This window comes from Mesoplodon bidens (genome assembly GCF_964165515.1).
Source record: "Mesoplodon bidens genome assembly, chromosome: 16".
Taxonomy (NCBI): Eukaryota; Metazoa; Chordata; class Mammalia; order Artiodactyla; family Ziphiidae; genus Mesoplodon; species Mesoplodon bidens.
In genome coordinates, this window is record NC_138173.1 from 25528181 (window position 1) to 25543837 (window position 15657).

The 15657-nt window shown below is 36.8% G+C and overlaps 1 long non-coding RNA gene across 1 annotated transcript in view; it reads left to right on the top strand.

Annotated features, from left to right (window-relative positions):
* LOC308629983 overlaps nt 1-15657 on the top strand; it is a 70877-nt gene that overhangs the window by 15770 nt on the left and 39450 nt on the right. Inside the window, exon 2 of the long non-coding RNA XR_014017753.1 lies at nt 11193-11348. This is a non-coding gene — a long non-coding RNA (uncharacterized lncRNA). The remainder of the gene's footprint in view (nt 1-11192; nt 11349-15657) is intronic.

Sequence of the window (15657 nt, forward strand, 5' to 3'; positions counted from 1 at the left end):
TCAGACACTTGTGGACTCACTTGTTTGTGGATTTGTTTTGCTTTTGGCTGGTAATGTAGAGTTTTGATCAGCTATATCCCAGTGGATACACTCTACATTTTGAGTATATTCTCTTTTGGATTTGGGATTTTGATACGCTGAATCATAGCTCTGGGCTCATACTTTTTTTCATGGGTGGTGGACAAATTGAATTATTTATAAAAAGGCAGTGAATGGTTTGTTTTAAAAAGTCTGTATAACTTACGTTTAGCTCCTTTTCAGTATTTAAATATATTTTAGAGGAAAAAATCAGACTTCCTAATACTTTTAAAGCTAGAATTAAAGTGCATTAAGGCTCTCTCGAATCTTGTTATCTGTCATTCTAAATCCTCTTTGAAGTTAGGTATAAAGAATAATAGATATATATTCAGTGAGGATACTGAAGATTTTTACTAGCTTGAGGATTAGATTTTCAGCTATCAGTGTTTAAGCTTCAAGTTGCTGTCAGTTAGTCTTGACAAGGCCAAAATAGGATTTTAATAGTTGTGATTGTGGAGAGGGTGCTTTTTTATTAGATGAGGCAAAGTGTCAATTAAAAGGATATTGAGATAAAGAAATTGAAACTAGATTAAATTTATACTTTTTCATGGATGATAAGAAAATCCATTTTCGAGTTACATTTCATTGAGGATATATTATCAGAGGAAAAGCTGGAATACCTTGCTCACTTAAAAGATTGCCTTTAGTTCTCAAAAGACATTAATTGCCTAATAATCGTTTCAAGAGAATTTTTGTATATATAAATCAAGAATATTTTAAATAAAATGCAATGCCAAAACCAAATAATGACAGTTACTTTTAAAGAAGCTACAATCAGCAATCTTATTTTCCCTTCAGTCTTTCCTAGTGGGTCCCTACAATTTAACATTTGCAGTCCTTCAGTGAGATTTCTAATCTTATAAGGAAGTCTGAAAGCTATATTGATATATATCCATAAAAATAAGTACTGTGTATCTTTCCAGCATGACCGTCCTTTTTAAAGGGCAATGCATGGTAAGACTAAGCTGAAGATTTTACAACAACATTGAAAATTGAGCATGCTTCTATAAAATGCATGTAACACCAAGCTGGAATGTGCTGTCCTGACCAATCTATATAAAGAAAATTGTTTCTCTCTGATGGTTACTGCATATTGTGAAGTGGTTGGATAGGTTTTTCTCAAATTTAGAAAGACTTCTTAGGACTTAATGTGTAGGCTATGTATTAAATAAGAAATTCACTTAAGGAAGACCCAGGAGATTCTCAAAGAGATGCCTCCAGTGAGCTTCAGGCATTGATTTGTGGAGGGCTGCTTCTCACATTGCCACTTAATCTAGTTTGTGTCTAGGTAAGTACCATCAGAGATTTATCTATATGTTTAGTGACAGTTAATGATTCTTCCTGTTTTTTAGGAAAATAACACAACATTGAAAGTTAGCTACTTCCTTCTATCCTCTGTAGTTTTGTATGAGAAATCCATTGTCTTTAGAATGAGTGTTCTCCTGTAAGTAATGCCTCACTTCTCTCTGACTGCTTTCAAGGTTATTTTTTTGTTTTTATTTTTGTTTTTTTGTTTTGTTTTGTCTTGATTTTCAGAAGCTTACTTATTCTTTGGGTTTACCCTGTTTTAAGATTCACTTATATTCTTGAATCTTTAGGTTTGTGTCTTTTGCCAAATTTGGGAAACTTTCAGCCATTATTTCTTCAGATACCCTTTCCACCCTACTCTCTTTTTTCTCCTTGCCTTCCTGGGACTCTGATGATACGAATATTGAGTCTTTTTTAATATTCCTATGGGTCTCTGAGCCTTTGTTTATTTTTTTTCCAGTCTACTTTCTCTCTATTTTTTCATACTGAGCAAACTCTATTGATCTTTCTTCAAGTTCACTGTTTCACTCCTCTGTCACCTCCACGACTATTGAGACCATCCACCAAGTTTATTGTTCCTGTTATCATATTTTTCAGTTCTATAATTTGCATTTAGCTAATTTTTATTTTTTCCAATTCTTTGCTGAGATTTTGTAATATTTTTTCCATTTGTTTCAAGGGAATTTATTCTTGATTGTGGAAACATTTTTATGATGGCTGCTTTAAATTCCTTGTTAGATACCTTTTATAACTGATTCATCTTGTCATTAGCATCTGTTCATTGTTTTTTCTCATTCAAGTTGCCTCTTGATTCTTGGCAAGAGGAGTGATTTTTGGTTGTATCCTGGACATTTAATCTATTATGACAGAAAACTCTGGATCTTGTTTAAATCTTATGTTTAGACAACAATTATCCTATTGTTTAGTACACAGGCTCTGGCTTATTGTTTTGGGCTGTGGTTCCAACAGCAGTTTAATTTCAGGGTATTTGCAATATTATTTTGGTCTACTTGGTTTATCAGGCACTGATATGGTAGTTATTGGTCTCTGCTGATGCTGCCCAAGAAGCCAGAGAAGATTTCCTGAGGCTGGGGAGCAGGTTTCTCTGGGTGGAGAGGAGGAGCCTCAGCCCATAGAGATGATAAGTCTTCCCTGGCCAGGTGGGGTTGTGGTGGGATCCCTCTGGCTAGTGTTGCCCAGTTGCCTTGTATCACTTGATGAAGGAGGAGAGCCTCAGGCTCTGCATGGAAGTAGAGCCCTTGCCCTCCAACTTACTGTTATTTGGGTTCCCTATCCATCCCCCTTATAGGTGGTGCTGGTCTCACCTGGTGTTATCAAAAGGACTCCCATTACAATGTGGGGGGAGGAAAGAATCTCCCTTGCCTGAATGCTATTGCTAGATTGAGAGGAGAATGCATGTGAATTGTTCTCCTCTTGTATTATTTTTCTAGTCCCGGGATTCCAAACCAGTTTACCTTCCTCTTCTCACCTTCCAGAGTTTTTCTTTGATTGCCTTTTGTGTTATTTCCAGAATTTGTCATTAACCTTAGTGTGGAGAAGCAGAAAGAAATGAGTCTACACATCTTGTCTGGATCTCATGTTGCCACCTACTATGGCATGTTGGGAAAAGAAAGGAATTTGAGGTGAAACAGTTTCATCTTGGGATCCTTGTTCAGCCACTAATCTATATGACCTATATGATCTTAGAAAATGTGTTTAACTTCTCTGAGTCTCATTTTCTTTATCTGTAAAATGAAGATAACATTTACTCATACACTCTTTATTTATTCAACACAGTGTCTGCCCTTGCAATCTTACTCTGATCTGAGCACTGTTCCTGCTACTGGAGATGCAGTAGAGTATAAGAGAGGGATGATCCCTGCTCTCATGACACTTTATTCTTGTGAGATACTAAAATAATCAACAGTAAAACTGAAAATAAATAATTCCAGAGAATAGTTAAGTTCTATGAGAAAAATGAAACATGGTAATGCTAGAGAATGGCTGCGATGGGTACTTAGATGGGTGTATTACAGATACGCAATGAGGGTCTCTCTGAGGAGGTGATGTTTCATTCACTCAGCCTGTTGATTTGGCCACATTAATTGAGCTCTTACTAGGTCCTGGGTATACATTTGAACAAAGACCTCAATGATAAGAGAGTCCTGACTATTTGAAAATATTGCAGGGTAACTTTCCAGGCTGTGGCGGGAACACTGTCAAAAAAAAGCCCTAAGGTGGGAAGAATTTTGACAAGATTGGGGAATAGAGAAGGGTGACGAGTGTAGTTGGAATGTGTAAATGAGGGAGGAGTATTTATAGAAGTGATCTAAAAAGAAAGCAAGAAATTGTTTATGTGGGTGCTCTGGGACTTGAGCCAATAATGAGAAGACTTTAGAGGGTTTAAACAGATAAGCGATACAATCTATGTATGTTTTACAATGATTACTCTAGATGTTTTCTAGGGAATGGAATATAGCAGAGCAAAACTAGAAGCTGGGACACCAGTTAAATAGCTATTTCAGTAGCCCAAGTAAGAAATAATGAAACTTGAGAGGCAGCTATGAAAAAAAAAGCAGTTGTAGATTGGAGATATGTTTGCAGTTTGAACAGGCAAGGTTTTCTGAAGGACTGTCTCTGTGAAGTTAAGAAAAATGAGGAATCAGTTCCAGACTTTGGCTGGATGATAGGAGCCATGTGAGACATAAGAAGTTTGGGAGAGGAGTTGGGGTCAGAAATAAATATATTTGTTTTGGATAAGTTTTGAAGTGTCTATAAAACACCCATGGAGATGTACTATAAGGAGTGAATATCATGGGGTTTAGGGCTGTATGTTTGAGTATCACAACATCTAGATGATATTTAAGGCAGTAGAACTGCAGGAAATCATCTAGGAGGAGATTACAGAAAGAGAAGGAGCTCAGTTACACCATAATTTAAAAGTCAGGAATAGGAGATGCAACCAGCAGAAAAAGATCAAGAAGGAGCAAGAGAAGGTGTGGATAAAAATCAGATAGTTCAGTGTCAGACAAGCTAAGTGAAGAAAATATTTCAAGAAGGGAGAAGGATCCGGCATACCCTAGCAGTCCAGTGGTTAGGAGTCAGTGCTTCCACTGCAGGGGGCATGGCTTGGATCCCGGGTCAGGGAATTAAGATCCCCCATGCTGGGTGGCATGGCCAAAAAAAAGAAGGGAGGAGAGTTCAACTTTGTCAAATGCTTTAGCAAGATGAATACAAAGAATTGACTGATAAATTTGGTAACTTGGAGGTATTGAATGTCTTTGACAAGAGTTATTTCAGTGGAATAGTCATGGTTATTGTGAAAATCATTTGTATATGAAGTTTGTCATTCTACTAATTTTAGTAACTTTCCCTCCCTCAGTTTCTGCATATGTAAAATGGTTTAATATATAATTTTCTTTAATATATTTGGAGGTGAACCTGTTTTAAGCAAATGCATACTTAACACATACATCCAATGAATGGGTGCTTATTTCCATAAAAAAATGTTTGATCCAATAAGAATTGCCTCTATACCATAGATATTTAAGTAGGCAGCCTTGTCTTTAAATACACATGAAGATGTGGGCCAAAAAAATCTTACTGAAATTTATGTCAAAGAGTGTTCTGCCTATGTTTTCCTCTAAGAGTTTTATAGTGGCTGGCCTTACGTTTAGGTCTTTAATCCATTTTGAGTTTATTTTTGTGTATGGTGTTAGGGAGTGTTCTAATTTCATTCTTTTACATGTACCTGTCCAGTTTTCCCAACACCTCTTATTGAAGAGGCTGTCTTTTCTCCATTGTATATTCTGGACTCTTTTTCATAGATTAGGTGACCATAGCTATGTGGGTATCTCTGGGCTTTCTCTCCTGTTCCATGGATCTACATTTCTGTTTTTGTGCCAGTACCATACTGTCTTGATTACTGTAGCCCTGTAGTATAGTGTGTAAGATAGATAACTAATGAGAAATCTACTGTAAAGCACAGGGAGCTCTATTCAGTGCTCTGTGGTGACCTAAATGGGAAAGAAATCCAAAAAAGAGGGGATATATGTGTACGTATAGCTGATCCACTTTGCTGTACCATAGAAAGTAACACAACATTGTAAAGCAACTATACTCCAATAAAAATTAAAAAAACTATACACATGAATATATGCCAAAAAGTGCATGATTTTAAAACCAAACATTGAGCCATACGTTCCAAGGGTGACAGATATGAACATTTTAAAAGTGCTTCCAAAGTTTATTTTCAGAGGTTACCTTATTTTTATAATAATCACTACTACTGACATTACCATGGAGACAACCACAATTAAAGTCACAGCAATAATAGCTACCATTTTTAAGACATGGTACATATCAGACACTTTATTTATATTATATTATTAGGGCAGGTGAATAGTGGCCTGGAATGTGAGAGGCTGATGAAGAAAGGACTGTGTGCCTTGGCTCAGCATCGATGGATTTGCATATGAAAGGTGTGTCACAGGCAAGTCGTTTGCTATCACTGGGAATTAGCTAACCCTGGGAGGGGCAGTCCCTCTCAGGTCAGCAAGATCCCAGATGTCAAAGCATCAAAATACAGAAAATAAAATTCATGATTAATACATTATTCAACACTTATTATACACTAGGCACAAACTTTGTCTCCTTTATTTCTCATGACAAACCTTAAGGTAGGAATTACGTTTTGAATTTACAAATGAAGAAATTTATGTTGGTTGGTTGTAAGAAAAGTCCCAATAGGTGATGAAATCCTGACTGTGTCAGTGCACTAAGTAATCACTTAATGGCACTGAACTCTTCCATTCTGCAGCTGCTAAATGATGTGTCTGTGAGTGGTGGTGAGAATTAGCACTAGATGGCTTCTGAGGTTTCTCACTGCCTGGGTTGCTTGGTATAGTCTGATGGGATCTGAAGAAGCGGTGACACAAGGAAGCTCATCTTGACAGCATGTGCAGGAAGCAGTGCTAAGAGTGGGCTCGCCCAGGGGGAGAGTCTTCACAGAGACACTAGCTCCTATGCTATAAACAAATGTGGATGAAGGAAGGAAGGAGAGTAAAAGGAAAGGAATGAAAACTGCATGGGAGAGGTGGGGTGAAGTAGCACTCTCAGTGGACCAAAATTTTCATAGACCAAGTTTAATCAGGGGTTTTTCAAATCCAGTCTTTTTCTCGTGGATGTTGAGATTCTAGGGGAATGCAATAAGTGGGGTGGGGAATGATACAGTTTTATGAGATGACGGAGCTTTAAATTTAGGAAAATTTATTTAAGATGATGTGTGGGAGAAATGGAATATGCTAGTAAATTAGCTTCAGAAACCACAGAGACACAGGGACATTGGACCTTTAGAGCTTCAGGACTCTGAGGGTCAAAGAAAATAGGGAAGCCTTGGGTATCTGAGAAGCACAGAAAGTTGGGATCAAGTAAATGACCCATCTTTCCCATCAGAGACATGTAAATGATTTTAGAATTTAGAGGAATAATATCAAGGTGGTAAAAAGATTTTTCTGAAAGTTGCCATTTGATGGGGCAAGGGTTTTGATGAGTTGTCTTACCAGCACCACTTTGGTTTTGGCTGAGAGGCAACTGCACTAAATTAAAGCACAGGTTGGAAGGAGCCTAGCAGTCCTTACTTCAGACCCCTCATTCTCCCTTTGGAGGTTTTAAAATCCTTAATTATCACTGTTGCTGTCATTCTGTCTCGAGGACTCGAGGTCACTTTTGCTTCCCCCAATCATACTGTAATGCTTTGTTCTAAGTGTAGTTCACTTTGGTACAGTGGATACAGGACAGATGGAGAGATAAAAGATATGCAAACACATAGAGAAACGTGTTTTTATTTATGAAAAACAGCAGCCTGGAATTAACATGGGTATCTTACTGCAAGGACCACAGCTCTATTCTATTCCACATGACAGCCCCGGGGAAACAAAGTTTGGGTTCTCGAACGTAGACATATTATCTATTGTTTTAATATTTATTTTACACAGGCACCATGGAGAGTTCAGTAAATATATGGCAGGATATAGATGTTCATAGTTCTCTCTCTTTCTTTTTTTTGGTTGCATTAGAAGAATGCAACTATTTCTTTTCTTCAGTACCTAGTTGTATTTGAAGATTAAGCCAAAGGAAATTTATTTTCCTTTATTCAGACTGAATTTTAAGGACCATTAAGTGCTATTGTTAAAGAATATGAGAAGAGAGAATTGTTTATTTAGAAACTAGAAAGGAGAAGAGGGCTTGCAGAACAGACAAAAGATTTATTTGGCATTTCTTTGGAGAAGAAAGTTTATCTATCTATCATCTATCATCTATCTATCTATCTATCTATCTATCTAATCTATCTATCTATCTATTTCCTCAAGCCATATATGGCTTGAGGATGAAAAAATATATATAAAGGAGAGGGTATTCAGAAAGAGTGTTTTCTGACACATAATTGAGCCTAAGAACATTTCCCAAGAAGGAAGCCTGATATCTGGAGAGAACCAGTTGCAAGGACCTGCGGGTGATCAATGCAGAGTCATTGTTGGATTTCCTGGTTCCACACAGGAACTGAGCCATTGCAGACTGTTCTATCTTCACTTGAGCAGGCACCTTCCATGGACTGCCCCCTGCTAGAATCTGTCCTAGCAGTTCCTTCTGTCAGTGTCTTCTGACACTGACTCACTTCTTCATAATTCAGGGCTCCATGGTGTTTTTACCCAGCAGGAGAGACACTTGACCTTGCCTTATGACTTGCTTTATTCCTGTTTGGTTATTTTACTGTTGCCACCTCCCCACCCCCTGCATCTGCCTACCACAAATCCTCAGGACATTTGTCAGTAAAAAATTAGGGGGTTGAAAACTGTGATTCCTAGACACATCATTCTATTTGGGAGACTTGATCTAAATCACCTTGAGATGTTCTCTGGTGTAGTAAATATAGCCATATTCCACTTGTATCACCTCATTTAATACTCAAAATTGGGGTAAGTTCAGGTTTTTTTAGGCAAATTTTATAGGAAGAGGAAGCTTTGAGTGTTTACTCAGCTTGCAGAAAGTAGAGCCATGTGAGGAATCCTGTTTAGTCAACTCCAAAGCCAAGTTGTTGATCATTGTTATTTTTTCTTCCTTTATTCTTTTTTGCCACTCTGTTCCTGTTTCTACAAGTAAAATATCAAGTTAGTATGCATCATCTTTACTTTTAAACAAAGGCATTGCCCTCTGCATTCTGTCTTGCTTCAGTTGACTAATAATAGGAGTGACCCCACTTCATTAAACGACCCTGACTCTCTCATCCATGAATCGGCCTCCTTGATAGAACAGAATATAAATAACTTAAATACTTAAAAATATGCTTCCATGCAAGTGTTGCTTAATTCATGGCTTATTCATGACAGCCCAGCCTATTTAATCCTGGATGTCTTGCTGTAAATATATGAAGGGGGAGATGAGAAAGGTAAGACAGAGAATATACTTACAAGCTTAGAGATTCAAAAGTCTGAGAATGGTCATAAATGGCTGATTTAGTTTCCTCCTTAATGGATTATTTCTAACTTACCATCCTGTCAGTGAATGACCTAATCCCATCTGAACAAATTTAAGTGTTCCCTATGGAAACTATTTCATATTATTTATCTATAGTCTACTTTAGACCTTTTGAAGTCTGTTTTGATGTATATTTCATAAAAATCTTAGAATTCTTCATATATTTTGATACTTTATTGTTACAGTTATATCTAACTATCATACTCTGTGGCTAAGAATAATATGATTATTTTTTTCAACCTTGTCTCATGTCTCTCTTTCAATTATATGAGTTGGGCAGTATTAAAAATAAGAGAACCATGGTATCATCTACCATCAACACTGAAATACTAATTTAAAAATACCTATGTTAGCTATCAATAAACTAGTAAGCGATAAGTTGAAAGTGGTAGTTTCTTCAAAAGTTTATTAGCATTGCACATTAACGATAATACACTGGTTTTGTTCACTATTGTCTGTGTGGTTTGAACTTGAATGTTAAACGTGGCTATGAGACCAGATTGAAATGGACCTTGATCACATTTGTGAATTTCCGGGAACTTGCCTTACAAATAACACCTTCTTGGTAAAGAAGGTTATGGCCTAAAGTAGTGCTGGGCATCTGTAGATCTTGGTACATAGTTGAATAATTTACTTGAAAGTGATAGTGCTGCTGGTCAAATGACCAGTCTCACAATTTGTTAATTTAAAACCTACTTAGTCTTGGACTTCCCTGGTGGTGCAGTGGTTGAGAGTCCACCTGCCGGTGCAGGGGACACGGGTTTGTGCCCCGGTCCGGGAGGATCCCACATTCCGTGGAGTGGCTGGGCCCGTGAGCCATGGTCGCTGAGCCTGCGCGTCCGGAGCCTGTGCTCCACAACGGGAGAGGCCACAAGAGTGAGAGGCCCGTGTACCACAAAAAAAAAAAAAAAAAAAACAACCAAAAGAAAAAAAAAAACATACTTAGTCTTGCTTTTAATATGTCATATACAATTCATATTTATAAGTTGCATTTAGGATAGTTACTTTTTTATTCAACGTTTTTCTGTTAATTTCTTTTGTTGGTAGAGGAAAAACAAATCTAACTTTTGCTTGCCAGAAGAATCTAGGGTTTTGTCTCTCAATATAAACTGTCCACGTGTCTGAAGTATCAGAGTTTTGCTGAAGAAATCACTCTTTAATCAAGAAGGTGCAATCTGGCCTTTCCTTGAAACAATAGATAAGTAAAAAATAATTGAGTAGAATAGCATAAGCAACATATTTACATAAGATTTTAATCCACAAGTCAGACTAAATCATGATCAGCTCTACTATTTAATTGGGACAATCGTTTCCTGCAAACTGGGAAATTACTCAGGGAAGGATAAATAGAATGGAGGTTCCTCCCATGTGACCCTCTGCCAGTTTCATGTTTATTCCTTCATCTTTATACTTGCACAGTCTAACACATTTATCCTTCCTACAGGAGTTACTCTGATATGCATTAGACATTAATATACACATCTGAATGAAGAGTCAGGTTCCAAATTGTAATAAAAACCACTGGTAAAGAATTTCTTCCCGAATTCAAATCTTTAAAACAGCCACAACAGATTAGATTATTTTTAAGGCATGTAAATTGTGTTTTATTGCTTCTTTTTAAATGTTCAAAATTTACTTCATTAGTTATTTTATAGTGTGTCCTTAATGAATATATTCATATCAGACCAAGGGGAATGAAGCCCGTCACTGAGAAGGCTTTCTAATGAGTCATAGAGAACTGAAATAACTACATATGCATTCCACAAATGGATCATTAATTGGAAAAAGAACCGAAGTGTGAAGATATAATCCTATAGGGTGGAACTTAAAACGGGGATATGTTTTAAGGCTTTAGAAATTTTTATTTTTATTTTTTATTTTTGCTGTATGCGGGCCTCTCACTGTTGTGGCCTCTCCCGTTGCAGAGCACAGGCTCTGGACGCACAGGCTCAGCGGCCATGGCTCACAGGCCCAGCCGCTCCGTGGCATGTGGGATCCTCCCGGACCGGGGCACGAACCCATGTTCCCTGCATCGGCAGGTGGACTCTCAACAACTGCGCCACCAGGGAAGCCCAAGGCTTTAGAATTTTTGATTCACTTGTGTGGAGGAAAAAGTGAATGAAAATTCATTTTTCCCTCTAAAATAAAGGTTTTACATTAAACCATTGTTGTAACCTAATTTTGAGAAAGAAATAATTTTTGAGGCTTTGGTTAATTTAACAAAAACTCTTGTCTCGATCTGATACTTTTTTTCTTGGTTATTTAAGTAGCATGTTTCATGACACTGGTGGCTCTTCTCTCCTACTGCTGGTGCTGCAAGGACAGCTTAAGATGGAACGTACTGACCTTAGGAAAAATAAGGACAACTCCAGGCTGCTGTGCCCCCTAGAACAAACCTGCTAAGAAGAAGGACCTTCTGTGAACAGGTAATTTATCCACTACAGGCCCAAGGGACAGGGCAGGGCCGGGTGGGTGTATTAAGTCAAACCATGCTGCCACCAGCCACCACAAGCTTCCATGAGCCCTGGGAAGAGTAGCCTGGGCTGGGCAAATAGCCACTTCTTCCCAGCCCGCCAACCCTATCGAGTGTCCTTACTTCCGCCCCTGGTGCTTCTGCTCACCTATGGGGGCTTTCATCTCCAGCCCCCAGAGGGTCTACCAGTTGCTTTGCTCAGGGCAGCCCTCAGCAAACAGATGACTCCCACCCCCACAGCTGGGGCTACCTCCAGTCTTCCCTTGTGACTCGTTTCAGAGAAACACAACCTCTCTCTGCTTTGTAAAAACAAACAAAAAAACCTCCAAAACACCAAATGCATATGTGAGTGAAAAGGGGAGCTATTGATATTTACAGTTGGACCACAGTCATAAACCTGGTCTGTCCTGGACTCATTGGAATATATGGCTGTATTAGGATTCACCAGGGTTCTTTACATATACATTATGTACAAAAAGATTTATTATGAAGAATTGACTCATGCGATTATGATCACAGAGGCTGGAAAATCTGTAGAGCCCATGTCCCAGTTTGAGTCCACAGGCTGGAAGCTGCTGTAGAACCACGGGGAGCTGAGATCTCAGTTCGAAGGTCTTCAAGCAGGAGAATTCTCTCTTACTCTGGGGGGACCTGTTTTTTGTTCTATTTAGACCTTCAACTGACTGGATGAGGCCACTCACATCATGGAGGGCCATATGCATTAGTTAGTCTACTAATTTAAATGCTAATCCATTCAAAGACATCTCATAGAAACACCCAGATCATGTATGACCAAATATCTGGGCACCCTGTGGCCCAGTCAAGTTGACACATAAAATTAATAATTGCAGTGGCCACCAGCTGACTTCAAAGCAGCAGGTAATTTTCTGTCTCATGTTGAACCTCTGTCCAATGTGATTTACACAGTATTTTCTTTTACCTTTACTGGAATGAATCTAGTCTCTGCTTGTTCTATACTTGCTCTTAGCTTGGGTCACAACCTCCCTGGCTCCAACCTCATCATGTTTATTTACCTCTCTCTTGTATGTATTTACTTTTATCATGTCAATTTAAAATGGTGATTTACAAACGATGTTCTGTGAAGGAATGTGGTGTGGGGGTGGATAAATAGAGGGCTCGAGGCAACAAATAGTTTGTCGGGCATCACATTTGCTTCACCTGTTGTAGCTCTGTTTTGTTGTTGTTGTTTTATTGGTATTTCTTTAGAGTAAGCTTTTATCTGAAGACAGATTAGTTGACTAAAACATATCTGAAAGTCACTTTATATTTGCCTTAATGAGTCTATAATTTTGCATCAGAGAATCCATGAAACTGCTGAAATTGTATGTAATAATTTTTTTCTTCATACAGATGTATTTTTCTGAGGTGAGGGAACACACATTTCTCATTTATTTAAAGAGGCTTGTAACTCTCAACAAATTAATCACCAATGGTCAAATGTTATGTGTGACATCTTGTATTTTCAAAAAGGGATATGAGTTAGAAATTGCATACAAGGGCTTTGAAAGTATGGATATCTAATAAATCATCTCTTTTGTTTCCATTGGATCACTAATAAAATGATACTGAAATTATGCAAGGATTCATCAGCACCAGAAAACAAAAGAGAAAAAAATGTTTTTCCAATCCACATTTAGCAGTAGACTTTCCTGCCTTCTTGGTGGGGTGGCATATTTGACATATGGAGAATTAAATATCTTCCTGCTCAAAAGCCTTCTCTGAAACTTAGCTAAATAGAAAAATCATCAAGTCGGACCAAGTTTAAACAGAAACATTTTCAGTTTTCTACTGTTGCATAGCAAACATTCCCAATGCTTTAGTGGCTTCAGATAACATCACTTATTATTTCTCATTGTTCTTTTGGTTGGCTGGGTGGTTCATTACACCACATATTGTCAACTCTTTTTAGTTGGGAGCTTGGCCAGGCCACCTGGGTTCTCCATGTGGTGCCTTATCTTCCAGAGTATTTCCATGTATCCTCTCTCTTCAGGAAAATAGCCTGGAATCCCTAAGTTTAGCAGATGCATCCAAACATATAAAAGTAGAAAAATTCATACCTTAAAACTTTTATTATTAAAGTAGGAAGAAAGAATATAGAATAATTAAGAGTTCTGTTCAATATATATATAGATATATATTTAAATCCAGAAAATAAAAATTAAGGAAAATATAGACATAAATAATAAGGCAAAAGAAAGAATTTAATAATTTGAAAAACCTTCACATGTGATAGATAAATATCAAAAACTACTTCCTTGAAAACAGGTATGGAGGTTCCTCAAAAAACTAAAAATAGAGTTGCCATGTGATCCAGCAATCCAACTCCTGAGCATATATCTGGACAGAAGTGTAATTCAAAAAGATACTTGCACTCCTATGTTCATAGTAGCACTATTCGCAATAGCCAGGACATGGAAACAACCTATTTTTATGTCCATCAACAGAAATATGGATAAAGAAGATGTTGGATATATATATACAATGGAATATTACTCAGCCATAAAAAGGGATGAAATAAAGCCATTTGCAGCAACATGGGTGGACCTAGAGATTATCATAATAAGTCAGTCAAAAAAGAGAAAGACAAATACCATATGATGTCACTTATATGTGGAATCTAAAATGTGACACAGATAAACCTATCTATGAAACAGAAACAGACTCACAGACATAGACAATAGACTTGTGGTTGTCAAGGGGGAAGGGAGGTGAGGAGTGATGGACTGGGGGTTTTGTGTTAGCATATGCAAACTATTATATGTAGAATGGGTAAACAACAAGGTCCTAGTGTATAGCACAGATAATTATACTCAATATCCTGTGATAAACCTTAATGGAAAAGAATATAAAAAAAAGAATGTATATATATGTATAACTGAATCAATTTGCTGTACAGCAGAAATTAACACAACATTGTAAATCAACTATACTTCAATTAAAAATAAAGAAGAGGAAATCAACACACACAGAAAGAAGACCATATTGGGACAGGGAGAAGACAGCCATCTACAAACAAAGGGGAGAGGTCTCAGAAGAAACTAACCCTGCTGACACCTTGCTATCAGACTTCTAGCTTCCAGAAATGTGAGAAAGTAAATTTATGCTATTTAAGCCAAAAAACAAAAGCAAAAATAAAAACGTGATTGGCATGGCACATTGGCAAAATGTGATTGCACATTTGCCTAAATAAAAATTTAAAATCTTTGTAAGTCAACGTATTATAAATAAAAGTTTAAATATGTTTCAGTTATGCAAAGTGAGTTAAGTTCTAGAGATATGCTGAGCAACATTATAATAAAAATGTTGTATTATATACTTAAAAATTTGTTGAAAGTGTGGATCTCATGTTAAATATTCTTACTATAATAAAAAGCAACTTGATAAAGTGTTTTTCAAAAAAAGTCCCCAAAAAGTGAATACATATTCTCATTAAATAAAGAACCCTTACAAAAAATAATGAAAGAAGGAGTAATAAAAAACATAAATAACAAAAACATGAATAGGACATTAACCAACAGAACAATACAAAATTAAATTAAAAGTGTGAGTTGTTTATCCTCACAATTAATTAAAGAAAATTTATACATTTCTCATTTTAAAATATTAAGTGACACAGCAAGAGTACAAGTGACACAACATATGTATAGAACAAAATAGTTTAAATGATAATATCATTTGATCCAGTAATTTTTCCCCTATAATTAACCCTAAGTAAATAATCATGGATGTGAATTAGAACATTAGTATTTAATAGCAAACATAAAATATAAACAACCCACATTTACAACATAGAATAATATTGAAGGACCTTAAATCTATATGATGGCAATAATATTCAGGGTGATTAATACTAAGTGACTAAGCAGTATATAAAATATTATGCATAGTATAATCCCAGTGGAAAAAAATCTTAGAATATATATACCAAAATATTAATAGTGCTTAGTTCTTATTTGTTGCATTATAAGTGATTTTTATTTCTTTTTTTAGTGTGATTATCTGTTATTTTCCAAAAAAATTAATAATTGTTTTATTTTTGTAATCAGAAGAAAGCTATCCAGTTACTAAATATTATACACAAAAGTTGACCAAACAGACTAAACATTCTGCTTGCATACACGTATGTGAACACGCACACACACACAAACACACATACCTCCCAGAGTGTAGACCTCTTTGCTTTGCAGCATCAGCTCTTACAGCATTAACTGATTTAATAAGTTTCCAGAGCTATGGCATCT